General features: G+C 37.6%; 1 pseudogene; it reads left to right on the top strand.

Moving 5' to 3' along the window:
- The first annotated feature begins 4351 nt into the window (after window positions 1-4351).
- LOC108535201 (elongation factor 1-alpha 1-like) overlaps window positions 4352-6868 on the top strand; it is a 57988-nt pseudogene continuing 55471 nt past the window's right edge.

Genomic DNA, 6868 nt, shown 5'->3' with positions numbered 1-6868 from the left:
GAATGTTTAAATTTAATTCTAAAAACGTTGACTGCAAGGGCCATTGCTAATTGTGCATGGGTCATAGACTGTCCAACTCCAGAGACAGCCATTTGCTTTGTCGACATGCACTGTTGTAGTCCTGCATACTCTGTGCTGCAGTTCTTTTGTCTTAGAAAAGGGATAATAATAGAACTCAAATGTTTGTTACAAGAATTAAATGAGATACTGTATATAACATTTTGGAATTGAGTACCATGTGGTAAAAACCACAATAAAGATTTGTTATAGAAATTATTATTATTGCCGGGCGCGGTGGCTCAAGCCTGTAATCCCAGCACTTTGGGAGGCCGAGACGGGCGGATCACGAGGTCAGGAGATCGAGACCATCCTGGCTAACACGGTGAAACCCCGTCTCTACTAAAATACAAAACTAGCCCGGGCGAGGTGGCAGGCGCCTGTAGTCCCAGCTACTCGGGAGGCTGAGGCAGGAGAATGGCGTAAACCCGGGAGGCGGAGCTTGCAGTGAGCTGAGATCAGGCCACTGCACTCCAGCCTGGGCGACAGAGCGAGACTCCGCCTCAAAAAAAAAAAAAAAAAGAAATTATTATTATTATACTTTAGAACAGTCTCATGTCTAACCCTTGAAAACAAAAGTTTGCGTATCATATGATTGTTCTCCTTGAGGAGCTGGTAGCCAATTTGCAGAAGATGGACTGATAAAAAGATTGTTAGTACATGTCATAAAGTAGATTTCCACACAGTACCTTGAGAAGGTAAAAAAGGTACTTAATTTTCTTCTGTGAGAGAAATAAAGCCTTCAAAAAACAGACAGTATCTGGAACCTAAATAATGACAGGGATTAAATGGACAGAGCATGAAATTCATAAAAGGAGATAAGATTGAAAATATAGGGTATGAATTTTATCATTTGTTAACATGTTACAATGATGTCTTTTTTAAAAAAACTGAATTAACTCACTAATTTCAAGTTGCATTTCTTTTTTGCTAGGATTGGCCAAGTCCTGTGATTAGAGAGATACTTCCCAAGTCATGGCATATGGATGACCTGCTTTGAAATCCTTTAAGATTGCTTATTAAAAGCATAAGTTGGCTCACAATAGATCCCTTACTTTCGGTCTATTTTGTAAAACCCATATTCAAACCCAGGGTGGTTGTACTAAGTACATGTTATTGGTCACAAAAGAATCTGATAACTAGACTACTGGCAAACGATTTTATGGTTTGCACAAGAAAAACTTTTCAGACATGCCTTATATGTATCAAGATTGACAGCACCATTAATATAAAGTGGTTCATAGAGATGATGTTTGCAATAAGTCAAATAATTGAGATAACCTGTGTTTACTGCCTTTTTTAGGTGAGAAAATTTAATCTCTTCCTATTTGGCATATCCAAACAGAATGCTATTTCTCCCAAAGAACTAGGTTCCTTGACTAAGATTTATTTTGATCATCAGGTGAATAATCCAGGAACAGTAAGAATTTTTGGGGGGGCCAAAATTCAGAATGATTTTTTCTATTCTCCCTAATGTCAGATTTTACTATAGAAGACATTTGGAATAATTGTAGACTTCCATTTGCTAAGAATTCAGCTAAGGATTCTTTAAACATCCAATTGTTAGTCAATCTGTGCATATGAATCATTCCAGAGCAGAGTAAAAATAGTCCCATGAAATACCTTTCCTCTGTTGTTTTTCTGAGGATGCGGCTGCTTGAGATTACCATAATACACACGATATTAAATAGCAGTTTTACTTGTTAAAAATTTCTGAAACTCTTCAAAGTCACTATTCAGTGAGACAATACATTGTAGAACAACAAAAAATAAACTCGCATGATATCAGAGATGCTGCCCCAAAATAACTTCCTGCATGCTACTTTGGGCTGGAAGTTCCTTTAACAAAGAACACATCTTTAATTTCAGTTAGAACTCAGACTAAACTAAATAACTCTGATAGAGATGTTAACAGACCATCCATATTAGGTCATTTACACACATACATTTTGATCTAGAAGAGATTATACAGGAGGTAATAATGCGAAAAGGCGATTTGTGTGAGCAATAGAATGGGGAAAGGGTTGGGGAAGAGGAGATGATATTAAGGCATGTTCTTGCAATGGGTTTTCCTAAACAATAGGTAACTGGCAGCAAAAATATTTTTTAGTTACTCTTGTGTAGCTTAGGTTATCATTCACTCTACTACCCTACTGTTTCTCTTCCATGCAAATGTGGCTTTACTCAGGTCAAATTTAATTCAAGAACCAGGAAATACCAATATATGTGTGATAGTATACTTCCTAGGATAATGTCAGTAGGAACTCTGCACTCCACAGGGAACCAAGAGTGGAAAGAAAACAGGGGTGCTAAGAAATGCTGCATGCATACCTTTCTGTATAGACACATTTCCTCTGTCAGTTTGTTTATTCGTATTCAATAACTGGAGTATTTTTAACACTGATTCATGTGAATATTTGTGTGTGTGTGTGTGTGTGCGCATGTGCATGTGCACATGTGTGTGTGTGCAGATGATGTGGAAGTAACCTAATTGTGGGTATTGATGGGTATAATGCTTTCCATTTCTAAGATTCTGATTTCAATTTGAAAACAAATTTCTTTGTCTTTCTGTAACATTGATCAAGTTTCCTCTGTAGGCTTTTATGATTGTACACCTAGGACTCTGTATCTCAGCTGAATTCAGTGAACATACTGAGTTTTGGAAAGAACATGGACGTGGGCAATAGACTGACCTGGGTTGTAGCTCTCTTTCAGCCTCTTCACAGCTGTTGGATTCTGGGCAAGTTATCTATTCGTCCTGCTTAGCCTCAGGTTTCTTAATACCGTAATACTTTCCTTAAATGTTCTTTGCACGAACAGAGTAAACTGAAGACATGCTCATTTCACTTCCCTTAGGGAGAGAGAAACCAAATACATGAGTTACCTGATAATACAATGGATAAAATTTTTAACTCCATTAAGACTGGAAGGAAAGCAAAATCTGACCTTTTATTTTTACATTGACTACCAAATATATCAGAGGACACTGGTAAGTAAGGTATGATATTTAGTCAGTTTTCAAGGTGTGGATTTGTGATATATAGAAGTCTACAGTAGCACATTCAAAGTAAGTCCTGCGAATATATTTGATTTGAGTCACCTTGTCAGTTTAGAAACAATATCATAAATATAAATGACAAATTCCCAAGGAAAGGCAATGGCCATGCCACTTTGCTAGATTTCACAAAACCTAATTTTCCGTGCAGTCTCTGGTGCATCAAAAAAAAATAAAATGTAACATCAGTGTTGAAAGGTGTTTCCAGATGGCATTTTATTAGCTACTGAGAAGACTATTTCTATTCTCTATCAACCACACACATCACAGCAGCAATTTTCACTTTTCTATATGATAAGGTCTCGTTGTTGCATGAGATGCTAAGTAACACTTGGAGGACTGCTCCCTAAAATATTTTTTTAAAATGCCATGTTCATGGCACAGTTCACAGGATCAGAAACGCAGATTTGTTTATTTACTTGGAGGTCAGGCAATGTCAGTAATACTCCTTCTCTCTTTTAAAAATTATTTCTGCTTTTGACTTCTCTTATGAAAGTTCCACTGAATGTTGTATATCTCAGAATAATTTTAAGTAAGAAAAAGAAACATTTTAAGAGTTTATTCCACTGAGCATGTTGCAAATGTTTAAGACTAGAAGTTCCTTTGGGAAAGCAGGTCAAGTTAACTTTACTAAAAACTAGTGAACGAAGGGGCAACTCCTAAGCTCTTACATGACATTATGTAAGGAGAAATCTTTGTCTATTTTCCATGAAATTCCCTGTCATTTTCCTCTCTACTTTTCTACTCGCATATTTTTCATAAGGGCTTTCTGGAACAAATTCGTTCAGCGTTCCCTAGAAGTATAGATTAAAAGAAAACCAAACAAAAAAGAAGAACCAAAACAGAATTAGGGTTTAATAAATATATTTTAGGCTAAATTCTGGATGGATCTTATATCTCGACATGTGTTGATTTCTCACGGTTATTAAGAACGTGAGAATCAGGTCATAATAAGCCCTTGATTTGAATAGGAGAAATAAAGGACTATTGAGAAAAAAAAAAAAATCTAACCAAGTGGAAGCCAAGGACTCTCCTGACCTGCTCATAATTGTCTTTCAAGGGATTTACTCGAAACCACGGAATGTGGTTCTCCTTACACATGTTCTTATCAGAAGCACTTGGAGCATTAAAAAGAAGCCACACTGATTGGTTAGTGTTCATGTCAAATGATCTGGGCATCAAAATAGTTCTGTAATAAGAGTACAAATTTTCATTAGCAATTGCTAATTTCCATTGGCGATGAACGTCCAATATGGAGGGAGAAGAAAACTGAATAAAAGACTGTGGTATCTTGTAATGATGAAGTCCTCAATCTAAAAAGGAAAGGTGTGGAGGATGAATTGGATCAGAGGTAAGACAAGTGACATCTACCCAGACTGTGCTGGCCACTTCACATTTAACTATCACAATCACCCTAAAAAGGACGTGTCATGACTCCCAATGAGAAATGGGCCCAGAGTACTAAAATGGCTTTTCAGTCAAGTGGTGGAGTCAAGAATTTATACCAGGGATATCATAAAAGTCTGCTCCATTTCCACAGATGACAGCTTCATTCTCATGCAACTCCCATGCTCTCTCTGAGAAGCATCCACGGCCCCAGCCAGGCTATTTCAGCAGAAGCCAGAGACACTTGCTTCTTCACCATTTTTGCTGCTTCTGCTCAATTTATATTTTCTTTTATTAATTTTAATTTTATCAGTACATAATTGTTGTACATACTTAAGAGGTACATGTGATATTTTATACAAGCATACAATGTGTAATGATCAAATCAGAGTAATTGTGATACCCATCACCTCAACTGCCCATTTGCCTCTGGTACATAAGGACTGCTCACCTGCTGCCCTCTCTTGTTACTTGCTCCAGATGACTGTTAGACCCAAAGCCCTTTATTCCAAATTAAAAATTATTTCCTGTTTAGAGGCAAAAAAAGAATAAAGCATTTATTCACTGATTCAGTTGCCTACGTGGAATTGGTAGTAGTCCCCAGGAGATGGGGAAGAGGAGACACAAGAAACTGACTGAAGCACCAGGAAAGGCCAGGATACTATGAATGTTTTTAGAAAGGAGGAAGTTCTAGTTGTCTATTCAAGGTGACATCGATTGGGTGCTACTAAATTAGATAGAGTCAATGACCTTAAATGTGACTAGCACAGCTCCCATGAATTCAACGTTACTATGTGATCTTTCTCCACAGTTGATGTTCTACCCTCTCCTCTTCTAACGGATGGAAAAACTGACACTGAGAAGGTGAAATGGCTTCTCCAAAGCCAAGTTGTGGTGAAGAAATGATTAGACTCTCAGCTGCTCTTATTGCGCTTGCAGTGTAAAACAGGACAAAATCAAGTTTCTGCACACACTGGTGCTGGAATTCACTTCAGTGTCATCTGTCCAGCCTAAGAAATTCTCCTCCCTTGCTTCCCTTTCACGTCCCTCTTCTGTTTCAGGTTCACCTGAGTTCCAACAAGCCAGACTCCTGAACATGGCCCCTGTGGGTCAGTGCCATATGCCACCACTTCTATATAGGCACAGAACCTGTCTTTCAAATTATACAGGCGAAAGATGATTACACACTTTCTGTCATGTGAAAAAATAGGAAAATGTATAGAACAAATGTGAAAACCCCCATTCATCCCAGTCTCCTGATATATTCACCATAAAATGTTATACGTGCATTAATACATACTTCAAATGTTTGGACATTGCTTTATCTAGATGGCATAATTCTATATGTGTAGTTCTAGAAATTGTGTTATAAAAATTTAATGTGTCTTATATCAGGTCAGTGTGTATTAATCTATCCCATTCTTTGCACATTCTTCATATTTCAGAACTACAGTTATATAATCATTCTCCTATTGATGAGCATTTGGGTTATCTCAAGGTAGGCACCTATATGAATGCTTATTCAAATTCATTCCCAGGATTGAAATTGTCAGTTTAGTACTTTTCAGCATTAATATTCATTCTTCTATTAAAGAATAAAAGAAGCCTCCTCTTGGTGTCCCATATTTGAAAGGAAAAGTTGTAATAGTGTGTCAGCACAGTCATCTTTTTATGGAAGAGTGAGTGTGCTGAGCAGTGACAGGCCACATCCTTGGAGGTCTTCCTCAGGTGACTTTATCTGTGTCTATTTCTCTGCTAAGGTAGATAGTCTCTGCTACCCAGACCTTTGAGCTGAAAGAAAATCTCACCTATGGAGGCCTGAAAACCAGTGCAAGTAACATATGATTATTCCTTGACATTACCTTGAGTTGGAAACAAAAAGGGATTGTTTTGGAAACACCCTTTGATATGGCATTTAGCTTTTAGAGTTCTGTAACTTTCACTGCCTGTCTCATAGAAAGAATCAGTAAAAATAAATGAAAGAATAAATGAACAAATAATACCGACAAAAAGAAGGGATCTAGACTTCCCGATATTTGATCAAGAATTTTGCAAAACACCAGGACGATTTACTTGGGATATTTTGACCATGTGCTCGAGTTTTTACTTTGTAAGCAAGACCAAAGCTCCAGGATCAGAGTGCATCATTGAGAAGGTAAACACAAGAAGAGAGGCTCATTTTCTAAGTAGAATGACAGAATTGACTGAAGCCCAGCTGAGTCCCGGTGCTGGGCATCAGCTCTCAGGAATGTTAGGTATGATACATGCAAATGTTTCATACATGCAAACGATACATGCAAATGTCTCTATTTGTCTGCCTCTTTGTGTAGTTTGTTCTGTGGAATTTCCCCCACCTTCTTCATCTATAGG

The sequence above is a fragment of the Rhinopithecus bieti genome, unplaced genomic scaffold (assembly GCF_001698545.2).
Source record: "Rhinopithecus bieti isolate Rb0 unplaced genomic scaffold, ASM169854v2 scaffold_12605, whole genome shotgun sequence".
NCBI lineage: Eukaryota > Metazoa > Chordata > Mammalia > Primates > Cercopithecidae > Rhinopithecus > Rhinopithecus bieti.
Note: the sequence above shows the minus strand (reverse complement) of the source record. Positions and strands in the feature narration are given on the sequence as shown.